The following is a 21,394-nucleotide window of genomic DNA, read 5'->3' as shown; positions in this document are numbered from 1 at the left end:
TACTACTACAACTATTACTACTAGTACTACTACTATTACTACTACTACTACTACTACTACTACTACATCTACTGCTCTTTCTCTCACTTACTAAACTTTTGTCCTGCATTAGTTTCCCTCATCTTCAATGCCATAGGTAAACTTCATAGCAGATCCATGGAGAGCAGTAAGTGGATGTACAGGAGCACGACTGCTGGCTGGGTGTCCTTACATGTTCCTCTTTTGTTTGGGCTGCTCTCCTCAGGAGGTAAAAGTCCTCAAAATCAAGTTTCTCTCCTAAAGCCCTGGTTAGAAGTGTCAGGAAAGGCTGGAGAAGCTGATGATGCTGAAGATATTAGGTGTGAACCCTGCACTGTGTCTCCACTGTCCTGTCCCGTCCAGGACACTCCCTTCCCACATCTCATTGTCCTTGGACTTAGGTTCAACAACAAAGAGATGAGCTAGGCGTCACACCGACCTACCTGTTGCATAGACTGCAGCAGCTGGGAGAGCACCCACTGGAAACCAGGACTCCTTCAATGCTCCAGAAGTTTCACTTGTTTCACAAAACAATTTGGGACCAGAATGAGTTTGGTGGCACCTCCCACTAACCAAAAAAAGTGCTGGGCAAGGATGGGTATCCACAGCAACTGGGAGTTTGTTTGCTGGGCTCGCCTGTGGATGGGACTTCTCCTGCGCCATGTCAGTCAGGTAGCCTTCAGCCATCTTCTCAGCACTTGTTACAAAGTTGTTGTTGTGTTTTTCCCAGAGTTGATCGTCACCCAGCTCCTCATCCCTTCTCTGCTTACTAACTGCACGTTCCAGCAGCAGAGAGGGAGGAGGAGGGAGTTCAAAATAAACACGCAGCCTTTAAAGGCACAGCCCTGACTACAGCTGTCTGGTCCAGTTTGGGGTTTTGTTTCATCCAGAAACCTATGTAGTCGTGTAGTCATTGTGGGGGACGGCTGGAATAAGTCCTTTAGTAGGAGCCTCTGGTGCATGAAAAGTTTTTATTAACTTTTGTTATGTGGATTATACTTCTGGGGCAGCATCATTTCTATTCATTGTTTCATTGTACTATTTATTCATACAGAAAGGAGGAGATTTATCAGAACCTGTCCAGAGGAGAAGTTGCTGAGTTGCCCATAGCAACCAATCAGATCGCTTCTTTCATTTTTCACAGGCCTTTTCAAAAATGAAAGAAGCAATCTGATTGGTTGCTATGGGCAACTCAGAGACTTTTCCTCTGGACAGGTTTTGATAAATCTTCCCCAAACTGTTTGTGCATTAAAGGAGAACTCTGGAATAGGAAAATTTCCCGCCATACACGCGGCAGTAAAAAAAATAAACAGGTATATACCTTCTCTCGCTCCCCGGTGCCTCTGGTAACCGGCTTCGGCCTCCGCCATGATCCTCTTCCTGGTTGCCAGTGGTCGGCGAGTCATACTGCGCTCAGCCAATCACCGGCCGGAGCGAAGTCCCGACTCGGCCAAGCGGCAGTGTGACGTTTTCGGCCCCGACCACCGGCAACCAGGAAGAGGATCGCGACGGAGGCCAGACCCAGTTACCGGAGGCATCAAGCGAGCGAAGGAAGGTATGTACCTGTTCGTTTTTTTACTGCTGGGTATATGGCAGACAATTTTCCTATTCCGGAGTTCTCCTTTAACACTGTATAAGGCTGGGTTCACACCACATTTTTGCAATACAGTTCCCGTATACGTTTTCAATTTGAAAACCGCATTGAAAACCGTATGCATTGACTCACCATCAAAAACCGTATGCCAAAAGATGCATCCGGTTGTGTCCGTTTTGCATCCTGTACGGTTTTGTCAGTTTTTTTCCCGTACCCAAAACCGTAGCCTACCACGGTTTTTGGTCCGGGTGAAAAATCGTATTGAAACGTATATGTTTTTTTTTTTTTAATAACATGGGAGTCAATGGGAACCGTACAGAACCGTATGTGCATACGGTTCCATACGGTTTTCACCATACGGTTTTTGACTTTGCACAGTTTTTGTTTTATTGGAATTTCAATCGAACAAGTGAAACTTTATTCATAATGGAATGAAAAGTAAAAAAAAAAGCATATGTTTTTTGTTTCTTAAAAAACTGATGCAAACGGACATAATTTTTCAAACCGTATATGGATTAAAATTTGTATACACGTTTTGATACAGTTTAGTCAGGTTTATGAGGAATCCATTTTTTTTTTAATCAAAACTGTATTGCAAAAACGTGGTGTGAGCCTAGCCTAACAGTGTTTCCCAACAAGGGTGCCTCCAGCTGTTGCTAAACTACAACTCCCAGTATGCCTGGACAGCCAACGGCTGTGCCAGGCATGCTGGGAGTTGTAGTTTTAGCAACACCTGGAGGCACCCTGGTTGGGAACCACTGCTGTATAACAAATAAAAACAGACAATTATGTAAGAAACAACTATTTACTAAATGTCAAACTTTTATATTCTTATCATGACAGAATATTGTGATACAGATGCAGCTGAGCTAAATGTGATATTATCTAAAGTAGATGTAGATTGTGTGTGTATGTGGTACCGTAAGTTATAAAGGTGATAGAAATTTACCTAAAAATATAAAACTGAGCTAGAAAACAAACTCAGCACTACTAAATCTGCATAACTGTGTATGTCATATACTGAGTATCCATAGTACATTATAGGATAGGTGTGGCACTTACCTGGGACAAAGGTTCCCTTAGATTCTTTGTGAGCTTTAGACTCTTTAAGGACTATTACAGTGTTTCCCAACCAGGGTGCCTCCAGCTGTTGCAAAACTACAACTCCTAGCATGCCCGGACAGCCTTCGGCTGTCCGGGCATGCTGGGAGTTGTAGTTTTGCAACAGCTGGAGGCACCCTGGTTGGGAAACACTGGACTATTTTGTAAGCTATGAAGAATCCTAGAAGTTATTGAGTCCAGGCAAATAGTTTCCGAGATGACTTTGCCATCTTGTTGGGCTGATACATTAACTGTACAGCAGGTATGAAGAATAGATGGGACTGTACCCCCCTCCCCATCCAAATCGCTGAAGGAGTTCATTGTTACTTGATGTCCTTTCCCTCCCTTTCTCTTGTGCTCTTCCCAGCAGAACAAAGAAAGTGAGCTCACAGCTTGGTGTGCAAGTTTAAAACAGGCTGAAGTACTGAGCAAAAGCTACTGCACAACTTTGTAAACTCTGGATCTTCCAGAAAAGATGATAGATGGAAATGTATGAGAGGAAAACAAAGCCCCAAACCATAGAGACATTTAAAACAAAACCCTTCTTTCTGTGTACTTCTTCCTCATTGTCCATAATCACTTCATGAAACAGCACCCTGGTCAGTTCTGGAAGGAAAGGTAAAGGGGAACTACAGAACTAATGTATGTGGATACTGTATATAAACTAGATATATTGTGTACATACGCACCATAAAGGAGAAGCAGCCATCATATATGGGTGGGGGGGGGGGGGGGGGGGGTAGTATTCAGCAATGGGTTAAAAGATATCTGTCTCATAACTATCTATCTATTTATCTATCTATCTATTTATCTATCTATCTCATATATGTCCATATCTCCTATCTATCGATCTATCTAACGATCTATCTATCTCATGTATGTCTATCTATCTCAAATCTATCTATCTAATATCTATCTATCTATCTCATATATGTCTATCTATCTCATATCTATTTATCGTATATATGTCTATCTATCTCATATCTATCTATCCTATCTATCTGATATCTATCTATCTCATATCTATTTATCTCATATATGTCTATCTCTCTCATATATATATATCTATCCTATCTATCTATCTATCTGATATCTATATATCTATCTATCTCATATCTATTTATCTCATATATGTCTATCTATCTCATATCTATCTATCCTATCTATCTATCTATCTATCTCATATCTATCTATCTATCTCATATCTATCTATCTCATATATATCTATCCTATCTATCTATCTATCTGATATCTATATATCTATCTATCTCATATCTATTTATCTCATATATGTCTATCTATCTGATATCTATCCTATCTATCTATCTGATATCTATCTATCTATCTCATATCTATCTATCTCATTTCTATCTATCTCATATCTATCATCTATTTCATATCTCTCTATCTATCTATATCATATCTATCTATCTATTTATCTATCTATCTCATATCTATCTATCTATTTATCTATGTATCTATCTCATATATGTCTATATCTCCTATCTATCTATCGATCTATCTAACTATCTATCTATCTATCTCATATATGTCTATCTATCTATCTCAAATCTATCTATCTAATATCTATCTATCTATCTCATATGTCTATCTATCTATCTCATATCTATCTATCTATCTATCTATCTATCTATCTCATATCTATCTATCTCATATATTTCTATCTATCTATCTCATATCTATTTATCTCATATATGTCTATCTATCTCATATCTATCTATCCTATCTATCTATCTGATATCTATCTATCTATCTATCTATCTCATATCTATCTCATATATATTTATCTCATATATGTCTATCTATCTCATATTTATCTATCCTATCTATCTATCTATTTATCTATCTATCTCATATCTATCTAGCTATTTCATATCTATCTATCTATCTATCTATCTATCTATCTACCTATCTCATACCTATCTATCTCTCTATCTATTTATCTCATATCTATCTCATATCTATCTATCTCTCTATCTATACAGTAGATATAGGCAGCACTCCAAATAGTTGTGAAAAAAGAACTTGTGGTTTTATTCCATGATGCAACAGACAACGTTTCGGCAATCTCTCACCTCCATTTTCAATTAATTATCTATCTATCTATTTATCTATCTATCTCATTTCTATCTACCTATCTATCTCATATCTATCTATCTCATATATATCTGCCTATCTATCTCATATCTATCTATCTCATATCTATCTATCTATCTATCTATCTCATATCTATCTATCTATCTATCTCATATCTATCTATCTATCTATCTATCTCATATCTATCTATCTCATATCTATCTATCTATCTATCTATCTATCTCATATCTATCTATCTCATATCTATCTATCTCATATCTATCTATCTCATATCTATCTATCTATCTCATATCTATCTATCTATCTATCTGTCTATCCTGGTGAAACATGCAAATTTCATCTTGCATGTCCAAAGAATTGTACATTTTATTTTTGACAAACAAATACATAAGTGTAATTATTGTTTGGTTTTCAGCAGAGAGTCTAACTTGCATGTTTCTATATTGATTTACCAGACTGGTGATGCTATAGGTATACCACCTAGCAAAACAAAAAAAAATGCTATAAAATAGATATAAAAATGTTCCCTTTTTTAATCAAATAATGCGTTATATTAACCCCTAAGGCCCCTACACACTGCCGTTGTGACCCGGCAGGCAGCGGACATCAGAAAAGGAGGGGACAGTAGCAGAAGAAAAATTAGTGCTTGCAATGTCTTTTTCTCCCGCTACTCCAGCTACAAAAACAACGGCGCCCGACGGACCCCATTATAGTCAATGGGGTCCATCGGGACCTGTTGCGCCCCGTCCCAATAACGAACATTAAAGGAAAGAAAAAGAGCCTTACGCCCGTTTTCGGTCAGGGCACAGCAGCAGTGTGAAAGTAGTCTTAGAGACCAAGACTATTTCAGCCTTAACCCTTTAAGGACTTAGCCCTTTTTCACCTTAAGGACTCGGACGTTTTTTGCAATTCTGACCACTGTCACTTTAAACATTAATAACTCTGGAATGCTTTTAGTTATCATTCTGATTCCGAGATTGTTTTTTCATGACATATTCTACTTTAACATAGTGGTAAAATTTGTGGTAACTTGCATCCTTTCTTGGTGAAAAATCCCAAAATTTGATGAAAAATTTGAAAATTTTGCATTTTTCTAACTTTGAAGCTCTCTGCTTGTAAGGAAAATGGATATTCCCAAAAAATTTTTTTATATTATTCACATAATATGTCTTCTTTATGTTTGCATCATAAAATTGACGTGTTTTTACTTTTGGAAGACACCAGAGGGCTTCAAAGTTCAGTAGCAATTTTCCAATTTTTCACAAAATTTTGAAACTCGCTTTTTTTCAGGGACCAGTTCAGGTTTGAAGTGGATTTGAAAGGTCTTCATATTAGAAATACCCCACAAATTACCCCATTATAAAAACTACACCCCCCAAAGTATTCAAAATGACATTCAGTCAGCGTTTTAACCCTTTAGGTGTTTCACAGGAATAGCAGCAAAGTGAAGGAGAAAATTCACAATCTTCATTTTTTACACTCGCATGTTCTTGTAGACCCAATTTTTGAATTTTTACAAGGGGTAAAAGGAGAAAATTTATACTTATATTTGTAGCCCAATTTCTCTTGAGTAAGGAAATACCTCATATGTCTAAGTAAAGTGTTCGGCGGGCGCAGTAGAGGGCTCAGAAGCGAAGGAGCGACAAGGGGATTTTGGAGAGTATGTTTTTCTGAAATGGTTTTTGGGGGGCATGTTGCATTTAGGAAGCCCTTATGGTTCCAGAACAGCAAAATAAAAACACATGGCATACCATTTTGGAAACTAGACCCCTTGAGGAACGTAACAAGGAATAAAGTGAGCCTTAATACCCCACAGGTGTTTCATGACTTTTGCATACGTAAAAAAATAAATAAAAAAATTTCACAAAAATGTGTTTCCCCCCAAATTTCACATTTTTGCAAGGGTTAATAGCAGAAAATACCCCCCAAAATTTGTAACCCCATCTCTTCTGAGTATGGAGGTACCCCATAAGTTGGCCTGAAGTGCACTACGGGCGAACTACAATGCTCAGAAGAGAAGGAGTCATATTTGGCTTTTTGAGACCAAATTTTGCTCGGGGGGCATGTCGCATTTAGGAAGCCCCTATGGTGTACATAGCATACCATTTTGGAAACTAGACCCCTCTGTGAACGTAACAAGGGGTTAAGTGAACCTTTATACCCCACAGGTGTTTCACGACTTTTGCATATGTGAAAAAAAATATTTTTTTACCTAAAATGCTTGTTTTGCCAAAAATTGTACATTTTTAAAAAGGGTAAAAGCAGAAAATACCCCACAAAATTTGTAACACAATTTCTCCCGAGTACGGCGATACCCCATATGTGACCCTAAACTGTTGCCTTGAAATACGACAGGGCTCCAAAGTGAGAGCGCCATGCCCATTTGAGGCCTAAATTAGGGATTACATAGGGGTGGACATAGGGGTATTTTACGCCAGTGATTCCCAAACAGGGTGCCTCCAGCTGTTGTAAAACTCCCAGCATGCCTGGACAGTCAATACTGGGAGTAGTTGTTTTGCAACAGCTGGAGGCTCCATTTTGGAAACAGTGGCGTACCAGACGTTTTTTATTTTATTGGGGAGGGGAGGGGGGCTGTGTAGGGGTATGTGTATATGTAGTGTTTTTTACTTTTTATTTTATTTTGTGTTAGTGTAGTGTAGTGTTTTTAGGGTACAGTCGCATGGGCGGGGGTTCACAGTAGTTTCTCGCTGGCAGTTTGAGCTGCGGCAGAAAATTTGCAGCCGGATACTTACTGTAAACCTCCGCCCATGTGAGTGTACCCTGTACGTTCACATTGGGGGGGGGGAAACATCCAGCTGTTGCAAGACTACAACTCCCAGCATGCGCTGACAGACTGTACATGCTGAGAGTTTTAGTTTTGCAACAGCTGTGGGCACACTGGTTATGTATCACTGAGTTTGTGACCTTACTCAGTGTTTCACAACCAGTGTGCCTCCAGCTGTTGCAAAACCACAACTCCCAGCATATACGGTGCATGCTGGGAGTTGTAGTTTGCAACAGCTGGAGGCACACCGGTCGCTGAGTTAGGTAAAAAAAACTCTGAGTTTTACAACCAGTGTGCCTTCAGCTGTTGCAAAACTACAACTCTCAGCAGTCACCGACAGCCAATGGGCATGCTGGGAGTTGTAGTTGTGCAACCAGCAGATGCACCAGCAGCTGTTTGTGCAAGCTGGGAGTTGTAGTTATACAACAGCTGAAGGTACACTTTTCCATAGAAAAAATGTGCCTCCAGCTGTTGCAAAACTATAAGTCCCAGCATGCCCATAAGGGAATGCTGGGAGTTGTGGTTGTCTGCCTCCTGCTGTTGCATAACTACAGCTCCCAGCATGCCCTTTTTGCATGCTGGGAGCTGTTGCTAAGCAACAGCAGGAGGCTGTCACTCACCTCCTGCTGCTGCTCCGCTGCAGGTCAGTCCCTCGCCGCGGCCGTCGCTCCTGGGGCCCCGATCCCAACAGGGACGCCGGGGATTGGGGTCCCCAGCACCCGGGGTCTTCTTCCCGCACCCGCTCACGTCCTCTGGAAGAGGGGCGGAGCGGGTTGCGGGAGTGACACCCGCAGCAGGGGCCCTGATTGTGAGGTGGCGCCAGTGCCACCTCACCCCTGTTGGCTCTGGCTGTTCGGGGCCGTCAGTGGAGACCCGATTGACCCGGAATCGCCGCAGATCGCTGGACAATTCGCAGATCGCTGGACTGAATTGTCCAGCGATCTGCGGCCATCGCCGACATGGGGGGGGGGGCATAATGACCCCCCTGGGCGATATGCCGGGATGCCTGCTGAACGATTTCAGCAGGCATCCGGCTCCGGTCCCCAACTGGCTAGCGGTGGGGACCGGAATTCCCACGGGCGTATGGATACGCCCTGCGTCCTTAAGGACTCGGAATGCAGGGCTTATCCATACGCCCTGCATCCTGAAGAGGTTAATGCCCAAATGGGTTTTGTTTTTTTTTAAATTACTGTCAGTGTCGCCATGTTCCAAGATCCATAACTTTTTTTAGTTTCTTGTTGATGGAGCTAGGTAGGAGCTTGTTTTTTGAAGAGACTTGTAGTTTTTATAGATTAAGGAAATACTGCCATTTTCCCACTATTTGTTTTTTTACAGCATTCACTATGCAAGGCAAATAATGATCTATTTTTATAGTTCGGGTCCTTATGGACATGGCAATACCAAACATGTATAGGTTTTTAATTTCTTTATGCTATATACAAGGGGAATGTATGCATTTTTTTTTGGCAGGATGGGGTATATATATATATATATATATATATATATATATATATATATAATTTGTTTTTGTTTTTTTATTAATCTTTTTTTTTCTTTTGAACTAATCCCACTTTCACATGCAATTTGCTGATTACTTGCATAATGCACTTCACTACAGTTGTAGTGCAGTGTGTTATGCCTTATGCTGAAAGGCACTACATACATCTGTTTCACTGGCATAGCTGTATGCAGGCACTTTCATGGCACATCTTTGGGCCTTCAGAAGGACCCTAACAGCCATGAAAAACCCATAGGAACCCAGTGATCATGTTGCCGGGCGACAGAAGGGATAACCGAGCCACACAGTTCTGTTCTATTGAAATCTGAGGAAGAGGACTATACCTCAAAACGCATTATGCATTTGGCACCACCTAAATAAACTAGCATCTTCTAAATTAATTAGGGGAGCAGCTAGTTTGGGATTGTGATTGGACTGTGCTGAGCATCTCAGTCTATTCATCTTTTCCTGACACAATTTGCCATTGGTTGACCGATACCCAGAAAATGCACCATAACATACTTCTACATGCTTGATAAGTTGTTGTGACTTCTTATACAACTCAACTAGGTGTGTAACGTCTCACATGGAATTTGTACTAAATATGATTCTGGAACTTGCTGTTTTTTTTCTATAGAATTTGAATGTTGGCTGTTTTTATATACAAAGTGTGCATATGAGAGATTTATTGTGGACAGTAACACAGAGTAGTCATTACAACCCCTAGATGACCCAGCCATCTGTGCTTTCACGCACAGCGCTGTACATGTACAACACATTGTACATTTGTAACGCTCACAGTAGTAGTAGCAATGCTGCTGTGGATCCTCCAACCTGTATGGCAGATGACACAGGCTTTATCGGGGAGCGGAGTCTAAGGTGCCGCTGGTCTTCACCAGAGCCCGCCGCAAGGCAAGATGGGCTTGCTGCGGCAGGCGACACCTGGGCAAGACGAGGTACAGAAGGATGAGGCACAGGCATAGTCAGACTTAGCAGAAGGTCAGGGCAGGCGGCAAAGGTGCATAGTCATAAACGTAGGGTTGAAGGGTCAAAATACACGGGCAAGGCAAACAGACAATAGGTACGCTTAATCTCTGGCTAGGGGAACGGAAGATTCGGCAGGGAAGTGTGGGAGGTGGAGGAACTTATAACTGAGGCACAGGTGATTATTTATTATTATTTATTATTATTTAATTATTGGGCATACTGGCCCATTAAATTTCCAAGCTCCGGCATGTGCGCGCCCTAAGGGACGGGGACTAGCGTGCCGAAGCAGAGAAGCAGAGGAGGAGGCAGAAATAGCATATGGTGAGTGACGGGCTGGGATTCGCATGCGGGAGCGTCCCGCGATGCGAATCCCAGCCCCCCCCCCCCCCCCCCGGCTGAAGCCGGAGATGGTGCCATAGCGGAGGAAGGCAAGAAGTGAGGAGGTGAGTGCTCATGGTCGGAGGGCCGGACCAGAGCACTCACCGTAACAGTACCCCACCCTTTTGGTCTCCCCCTCTTTTTGGAGGACAAGAACTTCTGAATGAGGTTACGGTCTAAAATGTTGTCCTGTGGCTCCCAAGACCTCTCCTCCGGCCCAAATCTTTCCCAATCCACAAGGAAAAAAACATTTTGCTCTGATAAACTTGGAGTCCAGAATTTCCTTGACGATAAAAACTTCAAAGGTACCTGAGATGGGAGTAGGCAAAATTTTAGAGAAGCGGTTATGGATAACATGTTTCAAGAGGGAGACATGAAAAGAGGGAAGGATCTGGAGGGAAGATGGCAGATGGAGAGAATAAGCCACGGAATTTAAACATTTTTTGATCTTGTAAGGACCCAAATAGTGAGGGCCCAGTTTTTAACTGGTACTTTAAAGCGGATATATTTGGATGACAACCATACTCTGTCTCCTGGAGAGAATTCGGGAGGAGAATGCCTTTTCTTGTCCGCTTGAGACTTTATATGGGATGTGGCATATAAAAGGGAGTGATGAGTCTTCTGCCAGATAGAGGCGAAATTCTACACTTGTTCATTAGCCATGGGAACTCCGGAGGAAGAAGATAAGGGAAGAGGAGGACGAGGATGGAGTCCATAGACCACAAAGACAGGTGAAGTCCCAGTAGATTCAGAATCCCTATGATTGTAAGAAAACTCTGCCCAGGGTAGTAAATTGGCCCAGTCATCTTGATGAACAAAATGGCGAAGATAGACTCCCAAGACCTGGTTCACCCTTTCAAACTTGTCCATTGGATTGGGAGTGATAAGCTGAGGAAAAGTCCAGTTTAACTTGGAGACGTGAGCAAAGGGCCCTAAAGAACTTAGAGACGAACTGGACTTCACGATCGGATACAATATGAGAAGGCAATCCATGAAAGCGAAAGATATGGCAAAGGAAAAGCTTAGCAAGCTGCGGTGCAGACGGTAATCCTGGCAGAGCCATTTTAGAGAATCGGTCCACTACAACCCAAATGACCGTATTGCCGCCAGAAGGGGGAAGGTCAGTAACAAAGTCCATTGCAATATCGTTCCAGGGCAGCTCTGGAACTGGCAAGGGATGTAGAATACATAGACCTGCATGTTTGCTTGTCCCAGGCACAGACCAAACAGGAACGGACAAAATCAACGACATCCTGTTTTAAAGTAGGCCACCAATACTGTCGGGAGATAAGCTGCAGGGACTTACGTATTCCGGTATGACCAGCCATGAGAAAGGAATGACCCCATTTCAAGACTCTTAGTCTTAAACAGGGAGATACGTAAGTCTTTCCAGGAGACAGGTGCTGTAGACTCGCAGGCGAGGGTGAGATTCCTGGTCTTGAACATCTGAGGCTCTAGATAGAGCATCAGCTCGAAGAGTCTTCTCTGCTGGACGGAAGTGAATAAAAAAGTCAAATCTGGAGAAGAACAGAGACCAAAGAGCCTGCCGGGGGTTGAGACGATGGTCAGTCTGAAGACAGAGCAAGTTCTTGTGGTCAGAGTAAATAGTAAGCGGATGTAAAGAGCCCTCTAAGAGATGAGGCTATTCTTTCAAAGCCAGCTTTATTGCCAAGAGTTCGCAATCTCCAATGGTATAGTTTTTCTATGCTGGAGAGAAGGTCTTAGAGAAAAAAACACAGGTTACAATTCTTCCTTTAGAGGACTTTTGCGTTAAAACTGCACTTGCTCCAACTGAAGAAGCATCCACTTCCAAAATAAATGGCTTGCTTGGATCAGGTCTAGATAAAACAAGAGCAGAGGCGAAGGCGGACTTTCATTGTTTGAAAGCTTCTTCAGCCTCTGGAGTCCAGACCTTCGGATTAGCAGTCTTCTTGGTGAGAGAAACGATGGGGGCTACAAAGGTGGAGTAGTGAGGAATAAATTGCTGATAATAATAATTGGCAAAGCCGAGAAAGCGTTTAATAACTTTCAAGCCAGAAGGTCGTGGCCAGTCCAGTACTTCTTATAACTTGTTAGGATCCATTTGAAGACCTTGACTGATAACGATATACCCCAGAAATGGAAGCCTGTTTTTTTTCGAAAGTACACTTCTTAAGTTTAGCATAGAGATGATTGTTTTGGAGACGCTGTAAAACTTGGCGGAGGTGAGAGCGATGAGTCTGGATATTGGGCGAGTAGATGAGAATGTCATCCAAATAGACCATTACCCAGGAGTATTGGAGGTCACGAAATATGTCATTGATGAACTCCTGGAAGACTGCTGGAGCATTACAAAGTCCGAAAGGTTCAGTACCAGGAGTATTGAACGCTGTATTCCATTCATCTCCTTCACGTATGTGGATCAAATTATAGGCCCGATGAAGGTCAAGTTTGGAAAAGATCCTCGCTCCACACAGACGATCAAATAATGCTGAGATCAAAGGAAGTGGGCAGCGGTTCTTGACAGTAATTTTATTCAAGCCACGGTAGTCAATGCAAGGTTGCAAAGATCCATCTTTTTTTTCCCACAAAGAAGAATCCGGCTCTGGCAGGGTAGGATGATTTTCTGATAAATCATGATAGATCTGATAGATTTTCTTGGATGGATTTAGACATGGCCTGGGTTTCAGGAACAGACAAAGGGTAAATTCTGCCCCAAGGAGGTGTGGTCCCGGGCAATAAGTTGATAGGACAATCGTATGGACGATGTGGTGGTAAAACTTCAGCTTGTTTCTAGCTGAAGACGTCAGCAAAGTCCTGAAGAAAAGATGGCAGACCGGGCAGAGGAGTAGGAGACACCAACCTGGATGGTATGGTATGAAAACAGTTGTTATAGCAGTAGGTTCCTCAATGAAGTACTTCTCCAATCAAGATGCGGGGCATGTAATTGTAACCAAGGAAGGCCAATAGAAGAGTGGAGGTATAATGTGGATGAACATAGAAGGACAATTTTTCCTTATGCAGATAAGGGTTCTGTGCGGAATAAGTCAGCACAGTCCAGATTTTCTCCATTGACCGAAGAGATGTACAAAGGCTTCAGAAGGCGGGATACAGGCATACGATACCTATGTACTAAGGAAGCATCAATAAAGTTTCCCGTGGAACCAGAGTCAGAGAAGGCAAGAACGGAAATAGTCTCTTTGGAGGGTAGAGATAGCTAGATGGTCAAATTCAAGCGTGGAGAGGAGGTATTCACACATAGGGAGGCCTCTCCTACAAATCCTAGGTGTGAGTGTGACTGTGAATGCAGAGGACAATCTCTGAGGAAATTATCTGCACTGGCGCATTACAGGCAAAGATACTCAGCTCGCCGGCAGGTTCTTTCCTGCAGGGTCAGGCGAGACTGATTCCACCTGCATGGCCTCCACAGCGGGAGGCAATGTAGAAAGTTGCGGTGGTTGCAGGAAGATGGGTGCCAGGTGAGGAAAGCGCTGAGGTCATGCAGACTCCCTTTCCTGACGTAATTTCTCACGTCATTCAGAGAAAGAATATCAATCCGAGATGCCAACTGTATGAGTTCATTCAGGGTAGTGGGCAATTCCCGGGCAGCAAGGATATCCATGATATGGCTAGAAAGTCCTCTCTTGAAAGTGGCGCAAAGAGCTTCATTGTTCCGCGATAACTCCGATGCCAGGGTACGGAATTGGATGGCATACTCGCCCACAGAGGACTTACCCTGAGAAAAACTCTGCAAAGCCGTCTCAGCAGAGGAAGCTCGTGCAGGTTCTTCAAAGACTTCATGGAATTCTGACAGAAAAGCCTGAAGATTAGTAGTGAGTGGATCACTACGATCCTATAGCAATGTTGCCCAGGCCAGGGTACTTCCAGTTAAGAGACTGAGGACAAAGGCCACCTTTGCTCATTCCGTAGAGAACTGTTCCGCCAAAAGTTCTATGTGCATGGAGCACTGTGTCACAAAACCACGGCAAGACTTGGGATCCCCCTCATACTTCTCAGGAAGAGACAAGCAGAGCTAAGATCCTGAGGTGACTGGAGGAGCGAGAGGCAACACTGGAGCAGGAGGAGGCTGTGGCTGCTGCGGTTATTGTTGAGCAGAAAGCAACTGCTGCATCATGGTGGACAACTGTTGGTTTAACTGTTGTGCCTGCAGGGCCAACTGCTACGACTGAAGAGCCATGATTGGGGCGAGATCTGGATTATCGGGCAGCGGAATCCCAGTGGGATCCATGGCCAGATCTTGCTGTAACGCTCATGGTAGTAGTAGCAACGCTGTTGGATGGGGATCCTCGAACCTGTGTGGCAGATGAAACAGGCCGTATTGGGGAGCGGAGTCTAAGGTGCTTCTGGTCTTCACCAGAGCCCGCCACAAGGCAGGATGGGCTTACTGCAGCAGGCAACACCCAGGTCGCTACCCCCGATATGACTCGACCACACAGGTGGGCAAGACGAGGTACAGAAGGATGAGGCACAGGCGTAGTCAGACTTAGCAGAAGGTTAGGGTAGGCGGCAAAGGTGCGTAGTCAAAAATGTAGCTGAAGGGTTAAAATACGCGGACAAGGCAAGCAGACAATAGGAACGCTTAATCTCAGGCTAGGGGCACTGAAGATCCAGCAGGGAAGTGTGGAAGGTGGGGAGCTTATAACTGAGGCATAGGTGATTACTTAATAATTGGGCGTACTGGCCCTTTAAATTTCCGAGCTTCGGCACGTGCGCACTAGGGGACGGGGACACGCGCGCTGGAGCAGAGAAGCAAAGGAGGAGGCAGAAGGAGCATATGGTGAGTGACTGGCTGGGATTCGCATGCGGGTGCGTCCCGCGATGCAAATCCCAGCCCCGCAGGCTGCAGCAGGAGATGGGGCCATAGCAGAGACAGGCGAGAAGCGGGGAGGTGAGTGCTCACGGTTGGAGCTCCGGACCGGAGCGCTCACCGTTACAACAGTAAGGCTATGAAGTGAATGTTGGAGCTGCGCTGACTTTCTACACTGCTTTATACAATGAATGACAGACATCTTTTAAATGCTGTATTAAAGAAGTTTTTGACCCGAGCGGTGCCTGTCACCTACCCAATCGTCACCCTTGCAATATGACAATGGGGAAACATAGGTTCCCATTCCAGCCGTGCCCTCTAAGGGCCTGGTAAAGTGCCACTCACACTGAGCAATGCTATGCAATAGCATAGCATTGTTCAGTCTAAGGAATCTAATGATTGCTTATAAAGGTTCCCTAGAGGTACTTAAAGAGTGTAAAAATTTTTTTTCAAAAATGTAGAATAGCCCCCACCTTAAAGGGAATCTGTTAACAGCATTACAATAGACTTAGTCATTGCCTCCATTGCTGTACTGTGCCCAAAAATGCCAATATGCAAATGATCATCTATGGGCATCCCCTATCCCTGAGCATGCCGTAACGTCCAGCCCGCATTTTCCAGAATAACCTTTTCTAGGAAATGCCTCAAATGCACCAATCCGCCTCATTTTCATGTTCACATTTTCAGGCACAGCAGAGCAACGGAGGCATGAATTATAAAACGGTAAAGTCCGTTGTAATCAGCATCACCCTCACTATAAGCCTGTACCAGCAGATTAGTGCAGAATTGTCCGAACTATTAGATTATTTATCCATATGGTGAAAAGCGTAAAGACAAGACAATACTAAAGTGCAAAATTTCAGATTTTAGGTCACATCACATGTAAGAAAAAAATAAGTAAACACAGATTCAAAAGTTACATATGCAAAAGTGGTACCAATAAAAACTACACATCATGGAACAAAAAATGAGCCCTCGGACAGCCCCATAGACAGATAAAAAAATAAAAAAAAGAAGGTAATGGAGGTCAGAATAGGGCAATTTTAACCCTTTCAAGGACTCAGCGTTTTCCATTTTTGCAATTTAGTTTTTTTCCTCCTCACCTTCTAAAAATCATAACGCTTTCAGTTTTCCACCAACAGACCTATTGGTTACAAGGATACCCAATTTATGTAGGTTTTATTTTACTATACTACTTTAACCCCTTAAGGACTCAGGGTTTTTCAGTTTTTGCACTTTCGTTTTTTCCTCCTTACCTTTTAAAAATCATAACCCTTTCAATTTTCCCCCTAAAAATCCATATTATGGCTTATTTTTTGCGTCACCAATTCTTCTTTGCAGTGACAATAGTCATTTTACCCAAAAATTCACGGCGAAACGGGAAAAAAAATCATTGTGCGACAAAATCGACGAAAAAAACGCCATTTTGTAAATTTTGGGGGCTTCCGTTTCTACGCAGTGCATATTTCGGTAAAAATTACACCTTATCATTATTCTGTAGGTCCATACGGTTAAAATGATACCCTACTTATATAAGTTTGATTTTGTCGTACTTCTGGATCAGACTTTTTGATCACTTTTTATTCATTTTTTAATGGTATAAAAAGTGACCAAAAATTTTTGGGACTTTGGAATTTTTTTGCGCGTACGCCATTGACCGTGTGGATTAATTAATAATATATTTTTATAGTTCGGACATTTACGCACACGGCGATACCACATATGTTTATTTATTTATTTACACTGTTTTATTTTTTTTATGGGAAAAGGGGGGTGATTCAAACTTTTATTAGGGAAGGGGTTAAATGACCTTTATTAACACTTTTCTTTTACTTTCTTTTTGCAGTGTTATAGGTCCCATAGGGACCTATAACACTGCACACACTGATCTCTCATGCTGATCACTGGCGTGTATTAACAAGCCTGTGATCAGTGTTATCGGCGCTTGACTGCTCCTGCATGGATCTCAGGCACGGAGCAGTCATTAGTCGATCGGACACCGAGGAGGCAGGTAAGGGCCCTCCCGGTGTCCTGTAAGCAGTCCGAGATGCCGCGATTTAACAGCGACGGTCCCGAACAGCCTGACTGAGCAGCCGGGATACTTTCACTTTCACTTTAGACGTGGCGGTTAGCTTTGATCGGCACGTCTGAAGGGTTAATACAGGGCATCACCGCGATCGGTGATGTCCTGTATTAGCCGCGGGTCCCGGCCGTTGATAGCCGCCGGGACCGACCCAATATGACGCGGAGACACCGCGTGACCCCGCGGCATATCGCTGGAGCCGGCAGAGGACGTAAATATACGTCCTGCGTCGTTAAGGAGTTAAAAAATGATAACTACATGCACCAAAATTAGCATGTTTAAAATTGTCATCTTTTGACCCCTATAGCTTTTTTTATTTTTCTGCATACGGGGATATGTGAGGGCTCATTTTATTTCGCCGTGGTAAGACTTTTTGATCGCTTTTTCTAAAAATTTTTAGGGTATACAAAATTCTCAAAAATACGCAATTTTGGACTTTGGAATTTTTTTTATGTATACGCAATTGACCGTGCAGTTTAATGAATGTTATATTTTTTATAGTTCGGACATATACGCACGCGGCAATACCACAAATGTTTATTTTTATTATGTTTTACATATTTTTGGACATCGATCCGTTACCTAAAGAACCATCACTTAAATATATACAATGGAATCCCACACAAGCAGGAGACCAAAATACTTCTGTGGGTGTTTAGACCCAGCAGTCAATATACAGTGGTGATGATGATCACCTACTGAAAAGTACAACCACAACCAAGAGCAGATATAGTTTATTAATATCAAATATGCAATCTGATCTTACAGGGATGATGGGGGCAAAAGAGAGGGGAGGACAAGGGTAGGGACTTTGGGGTGGGGGAGAGCCTGGATGGAATGGCTCCTACCTTTAAACCTTTAAGTATCGGGTGCTTCCCCTCTACACATTTATTTCTGGTGTACCAATATCTATTTAAGGGCGCCTTTTCCCAACAGCAATTTTAAGATCTCTTTACAGGTGTTGAATGGGATTTAGATCTGAACTCATTGCTGGCCACTTCAGAACTCTCCAGCGCTGTGTTTCCATCCATTTCTGGGTGCTTTTTGATGAATATTTGGGGTCATTGTCCTGCTGGAAGACCCAAGATCTCGGACGCAAACCCAGCTTTCTGACACTGGGCTGTACAGTGTGACCCAAAATCCGTTGGTAATCCTCAGATTTCATGATGCCTTGTACACATTCAAGGCACCTAGTGCCAGAGGCAGCAAAACAACCCCAAATCATCATTGAACCTCCCCCATATTTCACTGTAGGTACTGTGTTCCTTTCTTTGTAGGCCTCATTTCATTTTCGGTAAACAGTAGAATGATGTTCTTTACCAAAAAACTCTATCTTGGTCTCATCTGTCCACAAGACATTTTCCCAGAAGGAGTGTGGCTTACTCAAGTTAATTTTGGTAAATTGTCTGTGTCAGCAGTGGGGTCCTCCTGGGTCTCCTGCCATAGCGTTTCATTTCATTTAAATGTCGACGGATAGTTCACGCTGACAGTGATGCTCCCTGAGCCTGCTGTACACCTTGGGATTGCTGATATTTTTCCACAATTTTGGATCTCAAGCCCTCAGACAGTTCTGTTCTCCTCTTTCTGTTGTCCATGCTTAGTGTGGCACACACAGACACACAATGCAAAGACTAAGTGAACTTCTCTCCTTTTTATCTGCTTTCAGGTGAGATTTTTATATTGCCCACACCTGTTACTTAGGTGAGTTTAAAGGAGCATCACATGCTTGAAACAATCTTATTTGTCAACAATTTTGAAAGAATGCCAATAATTTTGTCCAGCCCATTTTGGGAGTTTGGTGTGACATTATGTCCAATTAGCTTTTTTTTTTTTTCCTCCCTTTTTTGGTTTAGTTCCAATACACACGAAGGGAATAAACATGTGTATAGCAAAACATGTGTTACTGCAATCCTTTTCTGTGTGAAATACTTCATTTTCTTGAACAATTTCAGGGTTACCAACATTTAGGGCTATATATATATATATATATATATATATATATATATATATATATATATGAAATATATCAGCCAGCCACCTCTTCTAGAATTAATTAATATTTGCTAAATGAATGTATTTGCAAAAAATGTCAGTGAAAGAGGCATTGTTCTGGTAACTTCTCCTGTGCGACCCAGTATCATGTAGCATTTTGTTTTTATTGTCTCAGATTTTAAGAATCTATAGTGTTTTACAGATTAGAGCATTAAACCCCTAACCCCCCCCCCCCCCCCACAGCTTTTCCCAAGCTCTGCTAGGCGGCTGATGGCCATGGCCAATGCACTGTGGCCTGAGCGAAGCTCAAACTGATAACACAGACACTGTCACATAGTAACATAGTTTGTAAGGTCGAGTTCAACCTAAAACCCTACTGTGTTAATCCAGAGGAAGGAAAAATTAACCTATGAGGCTGATGTCAATTGCCCCATAAACGAGGAAAAATTCCTTCCCGATCCCAATATGACAATCAAAATAAATCCCTAGATCCACGTTCTATCCCCATAAATCTAGTATCCATAACCTGTAATGTTATTACTCTCTAGAAAAACATCCAGGCCCCTTGAACTTGTTTATTGACTCAGACATCACATCATGCAGCAGACAGTTCCATAGTCTCACTGCTCTTACAGTAAAGAATCTCTGTCTGTTATGAAGGTGAAATCTTCTTTCCTCTAGACGAGGGGGATGCCACCTTGTCATGTTTACCAGTCTAGGTATAAAAAGATCACTCGAAAGATGTATTTTCCATTCATATATTTGTACATTGTGATCAAATCGCTCCTATGATGTCTTTTCTCTAAACTAAACTGTCTTGGTCCTGTAATCCTTCTATATCACCAATTATCTTTGTCGCCCTCCTCTGCACCCTCTCCAGTTCAGCCATGTCCATCTTATAAATAAAGCAGCCTGCGGTGAATGAATGAAAAGACCAAGCACAGCAAAGCAGACTCAGGGAGGAAGATGAGTCATGCAGAATGAGGGCAAGAGAAGGGATGGACTCACCCCCTCCAGAGCACAGGATGAAAAACCAAGTGAGTATTTGTAAGAGAAATATAGGTGCTAGACACATTGCTAGAAATATAGGTACTAACCATTGCTTGTAATACTATTACTTTCAAGAATGGCATCCAAGGCCATTTAGTGGCAGAAAGTTTCATAATCTCAATGCTCTTACAAATACAAAATCCCCAACTGTTGATGACGGTAAAACCTTCTTTCTTCTAGAAAGAATTCTGATTATACAGGGTTTTACTGTCAATGACAACTGGAGAGCTGGAGGTAACAGGTAGATAACAGTAAAAAATGATATCCAGCTTTTTCCTCAAGTTCTTTTAACATGGTTCACAATACAATATAGGAATATAATGCATTATTAGTCAATACTGAGAGCTGTTATGTCTGACTAGAGTCAGATCAACTTTCATTACAACAAAAACCATTTAACAGTAAAGTAATAGTTAAAAAAAATAACAAAGCTTGAAATAATACTTAGACTGACATTAGTTAAAGTAATTTGCCACCAGTATGTAGGGAGACACGTTTATAAGCTATGACTATGTTTCAGTGCAATTCTGCAGCCTCCATGTTTTTCATTCCAGCACTTCTGTCCACTCTCTTTTACGATCTTCTATGCAGATTTATGACTTTTCATGTACCACTTACTGTACCAAAACAGTGTTGCAGCCCAGGTTTACCCCATTTTTGATAACAGTATTTCTTCATGGCAGTGGCCTCTGTATACGTATATTTGTAGTTCTGATTGTGGGGAAACAGGGATTTTGCCTTTGCAGGTGAGGCAGCTGGGATTAACAGGCACCACCTAACAGCAATGGTAGTACAGTGGTCCCTCAACATACGATGGTAATCCGTTCCAAACGGACCATCGTTTGTTGAAACCATCGTATGTTGAGGGATCCGTGCAATGTAAAGTATAGGACAGTGGTCTACAACCTGCAGACCTCTAGATGTTGCAAAACTACAACACCCAGCATGTCCGGACAGCCGATGGCTGTCCGGGCATGCTGGGT

At 42.4% G+C, this 21,394-nt stretch overlaps 1 long non-coding RNA gene across 2 annotated transcripts; it reads left to right on the top strand.

The window, feature by feature from the left end:
• Window positions 1–551: 551 nt before the first annotated feature.
• Window positions 552–21,211, top strand: LOC130273863 (uncharacterized). 2 transcript variants are annotated; one of them, XR_008844152.1, is made up of 4 exons: window positions 552–690; window positions 3,084–3,331; window positions 20,242–20,398; window positions 21,158–21,211. It is a non-coding gene; the product is annotated as an uncharacterized LOC130273863 (long non-coding RNA). The 2 variants fall into 2 exon arrangements; XR_008844151.1 differs by lacking the exon at window positions 3,084–3,331 and having other exon boundaries at window positions 569–690.
• The last annotated feature ends 183 nt before the right edge of the window (window positions 21,212–21,394 follow it).

The sequence above is a fragment of the Hyla sarda genome, chromosome 5 (assembly GCF_029499605.1).
Source record: "Hyla sarda isolate aHylSar1 chromosome 5, aHylSar1.hap1, whole genome shotgun sequence".
Lineage (NCBI taxonomy): Eukaryota > Metazoa > Chordata > Amphibia > Anura > Hylidae > Hyla > Hyla sarda.
This window is presented reverse-complemented; position numbering and strand designations above follow the sequence as displayed.